Source organism: Pagrus pagrus, assembly GCF_965226575.1.
Source record: "Pagrus pagrus genome assembly, chromosome: 8".
NCBI classification, from domain to species: Eukaryota; Metazoa; Chordata; class Actinopteri; order Spariformes; family Sparidae; genus Pagrus; species Pagrus pagrus.
Genome location: NC_140192.1, coordinates 31,957,352 through 31,975,296, shown reverse-complemented (window position 1 = coordinate 31,975,296; position 17,945 = coordinate 31,957,352). Strand labels below are relative to the sequence as shown.

General features: G+C 43.4%; 1 long non-coding RNA gene across 1 annotated transcript; it reads right to left on the bottom strand.

The window, feature by feature from the left end:
- Window positions 1-14,661: 14,661 nt before the first annotated feature.
- LOC311260854 lies at window positions 14,662-15,485 on the bottom strand. The gene is made up of 5 exons (XR_014623062.1): window positions 15,325-15,485; window positions 15,175-15,233; window positions 15,038-15,103; window positions 14,858-14,914; window positions 14,662-14,770 (listed from the first exon to the last, which is right to left on the bottom strand). It is a non-coding gene; the product is annotated as an uncharacterized lncRNA (long non-coding RNA).
- Between the last annotated feature and the right edge of the window lie 2,460 nt (window positions 15,486-17,945).

The following is a 17,945-nucleotide window of genomic DNA, read 5'->3' as shown; positions in this document are numbered from 1 at the left end:
GTCAGTCATCGGCTTTGTCATCAACATGGACACATTGTTGATGATGATTCCTGTTCTGCTCCAAGTTCAGCGTTATAGTGGAGCTGATAAGTGAAAAAATACTTCAGTTTGTGATACAAACATGAAAATTGGCACAAGTGCTCACTATAACCCACTCTTTTGAAAAGTTTGGGTGTCCACGCAAAATTTCAAGATGTCCGCCATTTTTCAAGATGGCCGCCAATTGCACCGATTTCAGACCATTTTAGACACTTTCAGTGCCCATTTTTTTTATGATATGTGGTCATGATGTTGACACTGACATTAAAAACTAACTAAATAATAAACAAATAATAAATAATAAAATAAATACAAAATAAATAAAAAGCTCCAGAAGCTACTTACACCTCACATTTGCAGCTGCATAAAGCTGTACATGCCACCCAAGCCTGTAGCATGATGTTGACACTGACATTAAAAACTAAAAACTAAATAAATAATAAATAATAAATTAAAAAATAATAATAATAACAAGCAGCCCATGCCAGAGGCTACTTACACCTCACATTTGCAGCTGCATAAAGCTGTACATGCCAGCCCAAGCCTGTAGCATTTGCATCTGCCGTGGCAGGCAGACTTGCAGCCACATTTAGTGAGTTGTTCACAACTCTTTGCAATGGGAGAGATGGCTGTCCAGAAGACTTTCCATTCCTCACCAACCTTTTCCCAACCCCAGTCAGCAGGACTCTGGTTCTGGCTGGCGCAGAATTGCCTGAGCCCACACGCCTGCCTGATATGCTGAGCGTTTGGTGTGTTGGAGCAGAGCTGCTCTGGTTGGAGGGATGGCTTCATAAGGTCTCTGCTTTCTGGCAAATAGGTCAAGTCTGGCCTCATCTACACTGTCTAGAGTGCTTGACCTGTCATACATGAGTACCACAAACCTCTCCAGAATCTTCATGTCACCATCCTCGATGGTTGCTGGGTACTTGCTCAGTTTAGAAAAGACTGAGGTGGCTTCAGGAAATATGTTCCATGTTTGCCAGGCTGTTTTCTTTCCTTTGTTTCTGAAGGCTGAGACAACATCACAACCTGTAAATGCATGGAAGAATAGCATGCCTTTAGCCATCTCTGCACCAACACTGTTGTACAGGTTGTGAATACCTATCCACCGAAGGCTCTGACCTTGGCCAAATGCGAGCCACAGCTTCTCCAGACCGATGCCTTGCAGAATTGGGAACATACTTAGGCCAATTACAAGGACATCTGTGTCATTGGCTTTGACCATGATAGATTTGCTCCCCTGTGATGCAGCATATCTGGCATGGACAAAGATGCGGCTGTCTGCCTCCTCGTGAGAACAGTTAAGTTCAAGCAGACTCACTTTGTGATTGCTGAGCGCTTTGGTTCCTTTGGTCACAATAACCAAGTTTGGCACAGACATCTCAGCAATTTTGTCTGCCAGGAAGTCAAACAGCTCTGACTTGTTGCTGTTGTGTCGGAGGAAGTTGTGCCAGTTCGAAGGAATGGAGTTATTTTCTGTCACCTTGCGTCTTCCACCTAGTCCTCTTTTGGACCTGGTTTCTTGCTTTAGACTTGATGCATTATACACATCAAAGACAACATGTGTTGTCTTGTATGCACCAGCATAGGCACTAATGCTTGGCAAAAAGTCAAGAGTTGCATAATTTCCAAAAGTCTTAGACCTTTTGGGTGGCAGTGCATAGACCAAGGCTGAACCATCAATGATGATGTCATCAGCCTCTGGCTCTTGGTCTGGAAGTGGAGCTTGTTTCTCTAGTATGGATGTGAGTTGGGACTTCTGACAGCTGTAAAGTTTTCCACCCTCACTCAAAGATGCAGGGAATGACTGATTTTCATGCTGAAAGAATTCCTGCAGGTCACATTCCCTGCTCTGACAAAAAATTAATAGTTTGGAGAACAGCTGGCATTCTTCTTTCAGCTGCTTCTGTTTTGATGACTCTGTAGTAAACTTTACCTTTAATTAGCACATCTTTACTAGAAATGATCAACCTGTCTCTATTAACAGGATACGTACCACAATCCTTTAAACTAGCTGTAATTAGACCGCTCCTTAAAAAGCCTAATCTTGATCCAGAAGCTTTAGCCAACTATAGACCTATATCCAACCTCCCTTTCCTCTCCAAGATCCTTGAGAAAGCAGTCGCCAACCAGCTATGTGACTTTCTTCATAAAAATAGTTTATATGAGGATTTTCAATCAGGTTTTAGAGCACATCATAGCACAGAGACGGCACTGGTGAAAGTTACAAATGACCTCCTAATCGCTTCTGACAAAGGACTTGTCTCTGTCCTGGTCTTACTAGATCTTAGTGCTGCATTTGATACCATTGATCATCACATTCTACTACAGAGACTGGAACACTTAATTGGCATTAAAGGACCCGCATTAAACTGGTTTAAGTCCTATTTATCGGATCGATTTCAGTTTGTACATGTTAATGATGAGTCATCCCTGTATACCAAGGTTAGTCATGGTGTTCCTCAAGGCTCCGTGCTTGGACCCATACTATTCACCTTATATATGCTCCCTCTAGGAAATATAATTCGGAAACACTCCATAAACTTTCATTGTTATGCAGATGATACACAGTTATACCTATCAATAAAGCCAAATGAAACTAATCAGCTTACTAAACTCCATGCATGTCTCAAGGACATTAAGACCTGGATGACCTGCAATTTTCTGCTGTTAAACTCAGATAAAACCGAAGTTATAGTACTTGGTCCTAAACACCTTAGAGATGCATTATCTAATGATATAGCGAGTTTGGATGGCATTAACTTGGCCTCCAGCACCACCGTCAGGAATCTGGGAGTTATCTTTGATCAAGATATGTCCTTCAACTCCCACATAAAACAAATTTCAAGGTCTGCATTTTTTCATCTACGTAACATTGCAAAAATCAGGCCCATCCTGTCTCAAAAAGACGCAGAAAAGCTAGTCCATGCATTTGTCACTTCCAGACTGGACTATTGTAATTCTCTATTATCAGGCTGCCCTAACAAGTCTCTAAAGAGTCTCCAGCTGGTCCAGAATGCTGCAGCACGTGTACTGACAGGAACTAAGAAAAGAGATCATATTACTCCTGTACTGGCCTCTCTGCACTGGCTCCCTGTAAAATCAAGAATAGAGTTTAAAATCCTTCTCCTCACTTACAAAGCTGTCAATGGTCAGGCACCATCATATCTCCAGGAGCTCATATGACCCTATCACCCAACTAGAGCATTACGCTCCCAGAACGCAGGATTACTTGTAGTTCCTAAAGTCTCCAAAAGTAGAATGGGAGCCAGAGCCTTCAGTTATCAAGCTCCTCTTCTGTGGAACCATCTTCCTGTTTTGGTCCGGGAGGCGGACACCCTCTCTACCTTTAAGAGTAGACTTAAGACCTTCCTCTTCGATAGAGCTTATAGTTAGGGCTGGTCCAGGACAGGCCCAGGCCTGTCCTTGACCAGCTCTTAGTTATGCTGCTATAGGCCTAGTCCGGGGGACAATGACACACTGAGCTTCTCTCTCCTCCCCTCTCCTCTCCTCTCCATCTGTATACAGTATGCCTGTATACATGCCCCATCTCTGCATGTCACTGACTTACTTCTTCCCCGGAGTCCTTGTGCTTTCTAGTCCTACAGGCTCCCTTGGATCCTGGCCGCGCCCGGGTCGTGGATCATGGATGCGCCCACTGCTATGGCCCTGCCTGATCGTGGATGCGCCCACTGCTATGGCCCTGCCTGATTGTGGATGCGCCTACTGCTATGGCCCTGCCTGATCGTGGATGCGCCTACTGCCATGACCCTGCCTGACACCCACCACTACTGTCGCTAATATTAGTCACATCTCTGTTACATACGTTCCACTACTATTATCGTACTGCATTGCTACATACCATCCTTGCCATTGATCACTACTACTGTTATCACTAGTAATCACATTTCCATGTGCATTTCATCATTATTGCTGTAATACATCTTTGTGTACTTTCACTCCTGTCAACCATCGCTTATAATTGAATACATTGTGATCTCGTTGATCTGCTCTGTACATGCGACATCTATTGCACGTCTGTCCGTCCTGGGAGAGGGATCCCTCCTCTGTGGCTCTCCCTGAGGTTTCTTCCGCATTTTTTTTCCCTGGGGGCAAGTTTTTCCTCACTCGAATCGAGGGTCGAAGGACAGAGGGTGTCGTCTCTGTACAGATTGTAAAGCCCTCTGAGGCAAACTGTGATTTGTGAATTTGGGCTATACAAATAAAATTTGATTTGATTTGATTTTGATTTTATCTTGAGAGAAGAAGTCAAGCCTGTTCTTCTTGATGGGTGCGTAGAATGAGGTTGGATTTTCTGCCAAGCCTTTCACAAAGTCTTGGTACTTTTTCTGGCCTTTATCCATGTGAGTGTGAACAAGCTCAGCAGAGGTAGGATGAGCAACGTCTTTGGAGTCTATTGTGAACAGCTCTGTGCTGTCTTCTTGGAAAGGGTTTCCCAAGTCTTGTAGGACCTGAGAGAGTTTCTGGACCCTGTCAAAAAATGTCTGCTGAGCATGTATAGTCTGTTCATGGTGAAGTGAGTGATCATTGGCCTCTTTCATCTGTGCTTCAGTTTCATAGAGGGACACTAGATGACTCACCTCAGGACCAGAGACCATCCATCTCCTCAGGGCTGATGGATTTTCAGTGAGCCCAATGGCTCCACCATCACCCTTGATTAAAGCATTGGCCTGCTCATGTGCTTGATCAAGAGCAAGTGCTGAGAATTCATGCTTGGTCTTATGCACCACAGAGTTGCCCTTCATGAACTCATGAGCCACTTCTGGGTGCCTACTTTCCAGAGTCAGCATGTCCCTCAGGTGAACAGGCAACCATCGGGCATAATTGGTGTTGTTATTGGCAAAGAAGTATGGCATCAGCTCCTTTAATGCCTGGCAGTAGAGGCTGAAGTTGGCCTCACGGAACAATCTTATCAGCATGAACACAGTCAGCTCCATTGACAGCACCACATACCAGAACTGAAATTGTGGACTTTTTTGGCTTTTGTTCTGACACCATTCCTCAAAGCCCAATGAGTGTTCATTGAGTTCTTCTTGCTCTGTGCAGTAACTGTTGTAGGCAGTCTTCAGCATCTTGAAAAGGCTGCATGCAGTGACCTGGTGCATTTGTCGTGTCCTAGTGACACTTGAGACATCGATGAAGGAATCTGCTGTGCCAGAAGAAGCAATGCCTGCTTCAACTAGGGCACCAGTCCAGCCACTGTCCTTGAGCAAGGAACCAAGAGACCTAAGGGCAGCCATTTCAATATGAAGACCCCCAAACATGACAACATATTTGTCCTCTCCATATTCATCTGGCCACTGCCACTGCACCTGTTTTGCCAAGGCATAGATTGGCTGTTCTGCCGTAATAACAGGTACTTGGCCTGGGTTTAAGTGTGAAACAGCATCGCTCACTCTCTGCATTACATGTTTCACTGTAGCTACAGAGTGAGCCGGGTCCCTGAGAAGTGGCAGCAGAGAAGTGATACTTACTTCAAAATCTGTTTTTCTTTTCTGAGAAGCATGATGAGCTGACCATGTGAGGTCAATCCCCCCACCTACCTCCTCAGTGACCAAGACCTTCTCTAGCCACTCATACTCCAGGGCCAGTTGTGGTGTAAGTAGGTCTGAGGCTGAATTTGGCATTGCACCACTTGGTGGTGTTGGGTTTTTGGACTTGAAGGAAGCAGGAGGGATATTTGTGAAGGAGTCAGGTAGCTCAGGTACAGATTTGACCCTTTCTGGTCCAAATTGTACTGGCTGACGCAGTTCCCCATAGTTGTTTTTGGCAGGATGCTGAAATACTGAAATGATGGTTCCATGAAACGAAGTAGTGGCTGTAGTTGCTGAAGGGTTGTGATCAATATTGTCCATGACTGCAGTGGTAAACAACCCCTTTCTCAAGGCAGGTGGACAGACCACACCCTCTTCCACATATTTGGTGACAGTGGCATCTCCGAGTTGGGCTGATATATCCAGCACCCTGTTATAGGAAATGCTCATGCCATGGTCATGAAGCATTTCCACCAGGGTCCTCTTCCTGGTTTTGGCATAGACAGCCATGCCCATGTACACAGGAAAAGGGGGTTCTCGATCCTTAGAGTGTCGATGTACAGTTGCTCCTTCCTTCTCTTTAGCAAAGCAGTTGTACTGCAGGAGCTGGGCAATAGCCAGGTCTGACTTTGATGAGCCAAACCTTAACTGTGACTTTATGTCCGCTCCATGTTCAACCATGCTAATGAACTGGAGGAGACTTGGAGGTATGGCATCTTTGATGCATCCATCACCAAAGGTGCTTGGAGGTATGGCATCTTTGATGCATCCATCACCAAAGGTGCCATCAAACTTGGACTGATGTTCTAGAATTTTCTTCCTCAGTATCTTTGCTGCTTTAGCAATGACAAGTGCATCTGAGTAGTCAGATGCCTGAGATAGGGCTCGTGCCACATATCTCTGGAAGGCAAGTAGAACACTTTTTCCTTTCTTGTGTGCTTCTAATTCAGGGATTTCTGCTAACAGCTTTTCTTTCAACCTTGTTGCATTAATAGTGGGTGACACAATGCCCAATTGTTCTAGGCTTTGCTGGTATAACTGAGATATGTCTGCAAGAGGAAATATAGCAGGACCATCTGAACCCAAACTGATTTCAACTATGTAGTTCACCAGCTCTGAAAGAACCAGTGGATATACATCTGTTTCTTCACTGTGAGATTGTGCTTTCTCAAGATTTCTAAGATGGGACCTCTCCCTGTTATATAGGCTAGCAAGGCATCCAAGATGGTATTTCAGCTCTTGTGCAATTGCATCACCTGCACCTAGTTTTGCCAAAAGTTTACCATCATTGAGTGTTTGAGCACACTCATGTAGTCTCCTATTGAGATTCATGGTCATTACTTGTCGAAGATCTGATGCAGGTGCCACTTTTTCACAAAAAATGCAACCTCATTGTCATGGCTCATGCGACGTGGCTTGGCTTTCATTTCTTGTGGCTCACTACCTTCAACTTTAGATCTTCGCTTCCTTGCACGATCAAGTTTTGCATTGTTAAACATGACTCTACAGGTCTTGTGGTATTCTGCCATGTTTTGACGTAGTGTTGCCTCTATGCCACTGCCTTCATCCAGTCTTGCTGGGTCAAACATGAGTGGCATTTCACCAATTTCCTTGAACAGTGGCACGTTGATTGCAATCATTACGTACCCATCATGTTCTGGATTATGATGTACTGAGGCTGAGGGAGAAGTTAGACCTTCATTTTTCTTGTCTTCCTGGCAAAGACAACATTTGCTCCAGTCAATCTTCCTCCCGCTTGTGATTGTACTCGCCATTATGAGTTCTTAAATAAGGCCGAGGGGTTATCCTTTTACCACCTTAGTCTGATATGCACATTGATGTATGGGATACAACTAGGTTCGGTCACCCTACACCTAGCCCGATCATTCATCCAGTGCCATTTAAGTCCCGTGTGATCTGTACACCATCCAGGTAAGTACATGAAAAAGCCATGTATAGCCCCACTTACCCTTGGCTCGGCTCTCCCGCGCTGGCACACCCTGTCAATTCAGGCGCGGCTGTCTAACAAATCTACCAATTACTTCCTAAGAGCTAATTGATATGGGGCTATTAGACAGCATTTGGGACACTAAACTAAACTAAACTAAACTAAACTACACTACAACTAGTCCTAGTCTACCATTTTGGAGTTAGTAAAGCTAGGTACAGCATTAGTAAAGCAAGATTAGCTGACACTGAACCCCATGCTGAGCTACACAGCAGTGAAGTCACCAGTGTGCCCTGGTTGTGCACTGACATTCACTCTTTTAAACTAAAACTAACTAAAGCACCACCACCTAAATTGAACTTAGACATGCAAAACTGAACTTAGGCATGCAGATTTATAGTAAAAATATTTGTAGTGATGGTGTGGTGTGATAAAAGAGCATTTTTCTATGCTGAACATATTTTTGGACAATATAATTTCATGATTTGGGCTGCCATATTGGACGCCATCTTTGTTTTTACATGCCATATGACCTCTTTAACAGAAATACATCAGACTTGTGCATATGTACTCTACTTAAGATATGTTGAACAAAAGAAATGCGATAAAAAGATTACCAAAGGCAAAAACACTCTTCGCTAAAACCTTGACTGGCGGCCATCTTGAAAAAATAGCCGCCATTTTGAAATTTTTAGTGGACACCCAGGATTTTTTTTTAGTTAGGGTATGGAGAAGGTATGTACCAAATTTCATAATTGTATCACTAAGTGAAGTATGCTAGTGAAAAAACGAACTTATCAGCTCCACTATTATGTCTGCACATACCGCTTCAGTCAGGATCACTTGGAGCTTTTGTTCAATTCTGACAGGGCATCAGGTAGAATTTTCACATTTATAATTACACATTCTTTTTAGTCCGTGGGCCAGACCGGATATTGGTACCATCTGGGTGGGCAAACTCTAGTAGAGATTTTTTTATACCTATACATCCCTAGTTTACAGTATGATTTGATGTGATAGACCTCTCAGACTGGTCACCTATTGGTGGTTATCACCTCATGAAGTAACCCACCCCCTAAAGTAAACGGCATATCAGACACCAGTGTGTATCTTTTTATAGCGTACCTGTGGAAGAAACATGGTTATACAGTTATTACCTTACTCAGGCCCGTGCAGAGACTTTTTTAGGGGCAGGTGCTCAAAAAAAAAAAGATATATATATATATATATATATATATATATATATATATGTATACATGTATATATATATATATATATAAATATATATATATATATTTTTTTTTTTTTTTTTTTAAGGAAAACTTGATTACTGGGGGAGCTGCCCTACAAGGTGAGCTAATTTTTTTTTGATGCGGCCACATACACAAGACTGAATCTTCACGCAGCGGTCGCAGTCACCTCTGTCTGACCGTTGTGGCATTTGCCCATATTGCCCTACGGCCAGTCCGTCACTACCCGTTTTATAGCGTAAATGCAATATTGTTCTCATGTAACCGTGTGATCCGTTGGATTATGGACTGAGCCCGTCTCTCGCAGCGGCGGGGGCACGTCAGGGCACATCAGGGCACGTCTTGGTAGATGATGTGACCAAGAGGAGCCAGGTCATTTCATTAAGGCTATATAAATTATTATTATTATTATTTGTTTAATGTTATTCTTGAAGGGCCACAGGCAGGCCTTCACACACACACACGCAAACCCCCCCCAAAAAACGGATCGACAAAAGGGCACTTTGGGCATCAAGGGGCACGGACGGGGGATTTAGTGGACCAGCGTTAGCTTTGGCCTTCATGCATTCATCATATTTGGGTTTGTGGTGTCTTTTCAGGTGGTTGAATAAGTTAGTTGTGTTGCCCTGTGGCGCAGACACAACTCTGAAAAGAGAAGGAGTTTAGGAAGTTAGAAGTTTTAGAAGTGTAGGGGCTGGACACCGCCGCGAAATATCGTCCAGATAGAGACAGAGTGAGCGATTTTTTCAGGGTTGAGCGACATCGCTGGACGGAGCGATATCGCTCGTGGCACGTCAGGACAGGCTGGTTGAAAAGAACACATTGTAATCACTTTTCCTCGCTTGCTCGCTCGCTGTCGCGTCACTGTATGTCAGGATGGGGTGTCACACTGTTGAAAATAATTTGAGGCTGCCGCTGCTGCAGGGTGCGCTCGCTTGCTATTTAAGCAGCTTAATGAAGCCCTAACTTTTCATTCGCCCCCTGGTGGTCGGCTGACTATTGGGTTGAGAAAGTGCTTGATTTGATATGCAACAGAGCCCGCTTTTTAAATGTTAATATCGCGACGATTTAATCGTGGCAGCCAAAATCGTGATCGTGATTAATATTCAATTAATTGTGCAGCCCTACAGTGAAGGTAGTCAGAGCAGCAGAGCGCGTGATTCGCCAAAACTCACAAGAACAAGTTGTCAGTGTGTCCTTTGTCAACCATTTCGTTTGGGCAGAGATTGGTTCAGAGGATGTGTTCTTACTCAGGGAGCACATTGCAGAAACCCAATTTGGAATTGAGAACCATCATTTCGTGCTTGTGTCATTTGTGGTGTCTGTATTTCACAAAGTAAGGCTGCACCACATTGCAAAATTAACTACCCTAGAGTTACAGAGTGCCAGCACACGCAAGAAGCTGTGCAAAACAGTTCTTTTTCAAGGGTTTTAGCTCTCCAGCCCCAATTGCAAGCCTAACAGGGAAGTGTAAGATGCTGGAATGACCTGAAATTATATAAAGCTTACTTTTCCAGGCCTTTAAAAAAATGTACTAAGCTGATACAATATATATGGGAGCTTGTGTGTTTATGTGTTACAGAAGTTTGCCTGGCAACAGTCAACAGTACTTTACATTGTGTTGTTTATTATTGTATTTGGCACAGAATGTGCTGTGTGGTTTGAAACTGTGTTTTAATTGTAAAACTTCTCTACATGTATTCCTGTTATTCTCACTGCCTTGGATTCCTCAAACCTCTAAAACAGAGACTTTCAGTTTGTGTTGTAGCCTTGATGAACAGAAACTGTGACAGAGACTCACAGTCACTATGGATATTTTGTCAGTCTAGACTAGTGTGGTGAAATCAACGTGTGTGTGTGTGTGTGTGTGTGTGTGTGTGTGTGTGTGTGTGTGTGTGTGTGTGAGAGAGAGAGAGAAAGAGAGAGAGAGAGAGCAAGTGTGTGTGTGTGTGTGTGAGAGAGAGAGAGCGAGTGTGTGTGTTGTAGGGCTGGCCTGAGCGAATGGAGTGTAGGAGGCAGACTCACAAAGCAGGGTTCAAGTATCAAAATAGAGGTTCATTTTTACAAGAGTGCCACCAAAAATGCACACTGAACCAAACAAAACAAAGATATTTACAAAAAGTATCAAGGAAATAACAGTTAACTCAGCTTAACTGAAAAAAAAACTCAACTCAACGTTAAAGTGAAACACACTGTGCACTCTCCTGCACACCTAGGGTCCGTTTCACAAAGCAGGTTTAGTGAAAACTCTGAGTCTGTTAACCCTGAAATGAGGGAAACTGAGTTTTCCGTTTCACAAAGGGAGGTAACTCAAACCAGAGAAAGAGGGGTAACTCTAGCCTGTTTCACAGAGAGAGGTAACTTAAGCTCTCGGTCAGTTACCATGGTAACATACTCGGGATCAGGTTTTTCTCAACAAACCTCGAGTTTCTCTCTGTCTCCGCCCTCTTTCAGCCACACACGGTATTTGATTTCCTCATTCATTCAGTCAGCAGGCGAGTTTTGGCGTAATATAGTTCTGCCGTCTGTTTTTTGAGAAAATCATTGCAAAAATCAGTCAGTAGGCGACATTAGAAGTTATATTAGGTGGCGACTATTTTCACTACCATGGCATGTCCTTTTGATAATGATCCGTGGATGAAGGTGCAGCATTACTGCGCAGAGAATTAAATATTCGTCGGGAGATGATTATCAGACCGCGCATAGATGTTCTTGCATTTCCAGACAATTATCTTTTTGAGCGGTACCGTTTCACGTCACAGTCCATCATTTACATACACAACCTAATCCGTCCTTACATTTCCAACATTACCAACCGAAGTCATGCTCTCACATCCCAGCAGGTATTGTGTGTTGCGCTGCGTTTTTTTGCAAATGGGAGTTTTTTATACAACGTCGGAGATGCAGAGCACTTGAGCAAGGCAACTGTATGCAGAGCGGTCAGAAAAGTGTGCCTCGCCCTGAAACGGCTACTACCCATCTTTATCATTTTCCCTGGACATAAACCTGTCAGAGCCATCAAGGAGGAGTTCCACAGGATTGCAGGTGAATGATGTAGAGATCAATTAAATTTGCCTGAAACCACTTCTGTTATGTCTCGAAGACATTAAAGCCTGGATGTCACTGAACTTTTTAAATTTTAATGAAAAGAAAACAGAAGTGATGGTGTTTGGCCCAAGTGGGTCTTGTGAACCCCCCCTGTTGATTTGGGCCCTTTGGCACACTATATGAAGCCAACAGTCTCAAACTTGGGTTTTAAGATGGACAGTGATTTTAAATTGGATCGCAAATTGGTGCAGTTGTTAAGTCCAGCTTTACCTTAGGCGGCTGGCAAAGGTGAAGCCCTTTCTTGCACAAAAGCACTTTGAAACAGTAATCCACGCCTTCATTACATCTCGACTGGATTACTGCAATGCACTTTTCTTTGGAATCAGCCAGTCCTCCCTCTCACGTCTCCAGTTAGTCCAGAACGCTGCTGCTCGCCTCTTAACCGGAGTACGTAAGAGGGAGCACATTACTCCCATTCTGGCCTCCCTCCACTGGCTGCCTGTGCATTTTAGAGTTCATTTTAAGATTCTTTTATCTGTTTTTAAATCTTTAAATGGTCTTGCCCCACCTTACCTCTCTGAGCTGCTCCATCCCTACGCTCCTGCCCGGTGCCTCAGGTCAGCTGACCAGCTGCTCCTGGAGGTACCGAGGTCTAAGCGGAAGCTCAGAGGGGATAGAGCTTTCTCTACCGCCGGTCCCAAACTTTGGAACGACCTTCCACTGCACGTACAACAAGCCCCCTCACTGTCCATTTTTAAAACTCATCTTAAAACCCATTTTTATTCTTTGGCTTTCAACCCAGCATGAGACTCTGCTCTTGTTTTAGTGTTTTATCGTTTTAACTTTGTTACTGTTTTTTTGTTTTTATTGTTTTTGTATTGTTTTATGTCTTATGCTTTACGTTCTTTTTTCTCATTTATGCACAGCACTTTGTCCCAGCTGACGCTGTTTAAAGTGCTTTATAAAATAAAGTTGAGTAAATGAATATTAAATAATATTCTGTTATGCCCGGATGAGTGAGTGAGTGACGTTCAGGAGTCGGGGGTGGGGGCGTCAAAACACCGCTGTTCCGACCCCCCCGCCCCCGCAGCTGTCCATGGTGCTGCTGAACCAGGTGACGTTGTTGACACTCTGCGTTGTGGCTTGTCTGTGAAACGCGCGCTGCTCAGGGACTGGGCAGATCTGTCCCACTTGCTTTGTCCCTCACTGCGTTGGGAGATCTTCCACAGAGTAAAAGAAATACACATTGTTTCTCTCCCCCGCTCCGCTCAACGCGGCTGAACGCGGCTTGAGCCCACTTCACGGGCGCGACCCTGCTGCAGCCGGCGACCCTGCTGACAGCAGACCGGGGGAGAAAACAAATTCTTTGCTCGGTGCTTTGGTTGGGTTTTAGGCAATGAAGAAAGGAGTTGGTAGTTGGTTAAGTTTAGTAAAAAGACCAGGTAGAGGCCAGAAGCATAATGACCGTTAGCTATAGGCTACTATGTCATATTATTTACAGATCAAGTTTAGTTCTTGGAGCTCTGTGCATTAGAAAGAACAGTTCTTTTAAGTATAATTTGTTTTTATTCTGTCTGTTCAACGTCCTCCAACAAGGACGGGTGGTGGTGGGGTTCATAATGTTCACAATGATATTTTATTAGTTGTTGGTTTAACCATGGATGAGGTAATGGCTGTTATGTTATTTTCTTTTCAATGACATTCCTTGTTACATGTTCATTGCTGGATTTATGGAAAAACATCAACCAATATTGCATATCCATAATTATTATAATGGATAATTAAAGAATACTTACACTATAACGAAAATTAGAAGTGTAACTGAAAAAAAATAAATTTTTACGCCTATTTTGAAATTTACTCGAATACAAATACAAATACTTTTCCCCCCTCAACAAATACAAATACAGATACAAATATCGGCTGCTCTGCACACCCCTATTATGTGAATAGGAAGTCCATTCACGGCATAAATGTGCAGGTACATGTGGATTGACTACTGTTTCAAAATGTTAAAGACTGCATCATAGTTCAACATCTGTCAAGATCGTATGTGATGCTGCATACATAATTTCCAATGTGGAGGCCAAGTGGCCTGGGTCTGTTCATGACTCAAGGATTTATCGGGAGTCTAACCTGAGCAACAGACTGCAACGTGGTAAGCAGCCTAAAGATTTGCACAATACTGTATAATTCACTTGTCTCCCTCCTTTTAATATACTCTAATGTATTCACTATACATTACAGGAGAGTTTGATGGCCCTCTGCTGGGTGACAGGGGTTACCCATGCAAACCTAGGCTGCTGACCCCTTACCCTGACCCTGAACCAGGCCCCCAACAGAACTTCAACCGGTCTCACTGCAGGACGAGAGCCCGGGTTGAGATGACCATAGGCCTGCTGAAAGTCCGTTTCCAGTGCCTACGTCATCTCAGGGTGACCCCTGAGAGGGCCTGTGATATTATTGTGGCATGTGTTGTTCTTCATAATATTGCCACTATTAGAGGAGAGCAACACCCTGCCCTACAAGTTGAAGACCCTGATGATGACCCCATCCACCTGTCAGCTATGCAGGACAGCAGAGCAGTCAGAGACACCATATGCCATCATCACTTTAGTGATTGAGTCACCATCATCATCATCACCACCACCACCACCACCACCACCACAGCAGTCAAATAAAGACATAATACACATTTCATTTGGTCTTCTTTATTTCCTGCAAATACAAGAGCTAGTTTAGTTAATGTTCCAATAGTTAACATAATTAACATAATTCACCTTTGACGATGCACCTACCTCTAACTTGTGCTCCAGTATTTCAATTTCTAGGTCTGCCCTCCTAATCTGGCGGCCCAAGTACTGCATTTCTTTGTCAGTTTTTTGTATTTTTTTCAGCAGGTGAATTTTGTAAATCTCTTTGACGGTTAACTGGGAATACATACAAGGAGGACATTATACAGTTGCACATGAATTCCACAGAATGAATCTCTGGTGTTTACTGAACATCCATCTCACTGTGTCAATCTGTGCAGTGGAAGTTGAGGGACCCTCCTGCTGCTGCCCAGCCATGCCCTGTTAAAAGAGGATGAGAATGTGTTAATACTTCAGTGTAGGCTAAATGTCACTCTATATTCCACCAGAATGTTAAGAAATGTATATGGGAAGAGAACTATCAGTAACGTATCAAGACGTTACCTCTATAGGCCTTTCTGGATCCCCCTCTGTAAAGGCAGCAGATACAGTTTCCTCGTACTCTTCATCCTAGATGAGTGATACGTTTCAGTATATTTAAACTACCATTTGACAAATTCTTTGGAGTATTGCCTACTTACAGTTACAAGGTCTGTTGTGGCGTGAGGGGGCTCCACCAGGCAGATAGCACCATCAGAATCTGTTGGGACAAAAGTTAAAAAAAGTCATGAAAGGGAAATAAATATTTTTATGAATAGGCTTAAAAAAATATATAGGTCTAGGCATATTACATTTTATAAAAGCACTTGTGTCTTGGGGGGTGAGCTCAGAGGATGAGCTCTCTCCAGGGATTCCCTCAGCCACTGGCCTTCCTAAATTCTGGCTTAGGGCCAGCTCCTCTGCCTCTGTTAGAGGTGCGGTGCTGGGCCACCACCCGTTTTACGGGCATCTGCTTTCTTTCTGTTGGCTGAGTAGAAGTCTGTGTTAGTTTAAATAGGCTTAATTATTTAACAGAACATGATATAGATGAGATGACATTTATGTGTGTGAAAACAGCATTATGTTGGGGATAAAACAACTGTACAGTCAAACAGCCACTTAATATTTACTTTACAATGTAAAACATGATCAAAATGAGGTACCCCCATGAGATTATGCTGAGGTCTTACCTGTTTGAACAATGTTTCATCTTAAGCTGCTGCTAAGTGCGCTTCTCCCCCGCGGGATTGCACCTAAGTGAAATAAATTAATAGGCTACCACTCAAGCAGTTTCCCCCTGTAATATTATTGTGATTGCAAAGGACTACATTTAAACTTACGCATTGACCCAAGCAGCAATGTTCTCCCACGCCGTCTCCCTCTCTTTTGCTGCTGCAGCGGTGTTACACTTCCTTCTAAAAACGTGCTCAAACTCACTGTATGAGCGCATTAATATTTCCAATTCCAGTGGGGTGAAAAATGTAGCCCTCCTCTTCCCCGTTGCCATGGTGACTCGTCGAATCGGGGCTCCATTGACGCTGTCTTTTTATACTTGTGGTGCACGCGCTTAACTCCAGGTGAAACTACTCCGAGTTGATCAAACTAACTCAAATCAGCTGTTCTGGAACCGAAAACTCAGAGTTTCCTATCTGAGTAGATCAACTCAGAGTTCAAGGTTAGACTCAGAGTTTGTTGAACCTGCTTTGTGAAACGGACCCCTGGTGTCCTCCCTCTCTGACACCACACACTCAACTGACTTCCCCTGCATGCTGGGAGCCAAAGACAGTAATCCACCTGGACTCACCCAAGCAGCAGGGAAGTCTCCTATTTCTTCTGAAAACAGGTAAGCATCCATATTATTAATCTTCACTTCATCACACAATGGGAATTCACATAATCTTCTCTTACACACACATCTGTGCTCAAATACATCACATAATTAAAAACCATACACATTTCACACTCCCACACAATCTACATCCCCCTATAGATGGTAACACCCGATGACCTCACTGATGATGTCATCCAGGTTATAAAAGCAGGAAGTAATGAACCTTTCCACCTTTCGCAACTGGAGCACATGGTGAGTATGAAACAAAAGCACCAAAACAATGCATCTGTAAAAGTTACTTAATTGCACATAAACTGAATTGAACCAATAAACGTATTTAACTTAACATTACTTGTCTATGTTTGTTTTATCCGGACATGTTGATGTAAATGATCTGTACTTAAATATATACTGCAAACTCAAACCACACCCAGGACAGGATGTCTCTGCATAATATTGAACAAAGATGCTGCTAATTTGACCCCGGATGTTATATGGATATATCGGCGCTACACTGGATCTAATTTCGTTCGAACGACTTCAAATGACACCAAAGTTATCTGGGTGAGTAAATGATCATATATTTTGCTAGAAATAAGGTCCAGGTTGTAAAAAACGGTAGTTATCCTTTAACACGTCCTCCCACTTAATACACCACTTAGTAGATTAAAGCTTGATACAATGTTTACACATTGTTATTTTATATGTAGGCTACATTTAAAATGTGATGATGTGTACAGGAACACTCAATAAAAAAGTAAGTTAAAAAAAAAAAAGTTAAATTAACATTTGAGTTCTGCTCAGCCAACAGAAAGAAGGCAGAAGCCCGAAAAACGGGTGGAGGGCCAATTCCACCACCTCTGACGGAGGCTGAGGAGATGGCCCTCAGCCAAAACTATGGCCGACCGGTGGCTGAGGGCATCCCTGGGGGAAACTCATCTGAGCCTGTCACCCACCAGGACACAAGTGCCTACATCAAATGCAAGTATACACTTAACAATTGGACACCATGCAGCTGTAAGTATTCCATACTCAGAGCTTGCTCAGATGGTAGTTCAAAGTAATCTGAAACAGTTTCTTTTCCTGCATCAAAGGAGGAGGAGGAGGAGGAGGAGGAGGAGGAGGAGGAGGAGGAGGAGGAGGAGGAGGAGGAGGAGGAGGAGGATGGTGGTGATGATGATGATGATGAAGAAACGCTGTCTGCTGCCACAGGGAGAGATCCAGAGAGGCCTTCTGAAGTGTGTCTTAATATTATAGCTACTGGCAGTGGTCTCCCATTCACATTCCTTTAAATTGTCGAGTGGAATATAGTTTGACATGTAGCCTACACTGAAGTGATGAGCATAGATAATGGACAAACAACTAGCACATTCTTGTCCTTCAACAGGTCTGGGCATCACGAGGAGGGTCCATCAACTTCCACAGCACAGCTTGATACAGTGAGATTTTCGGTCAATACCATGTTAAATCTGTATGTAGAACTGTAGCAATTAAATGTTGTCCATATGTTTTCCAGTTACCAGTTAAGGAGTTGTATAAAGTGCACCTCATGAGGACTATTGGAAAAAAAAAAAGGAAATGGTCTACCTGGATCGCAAGATA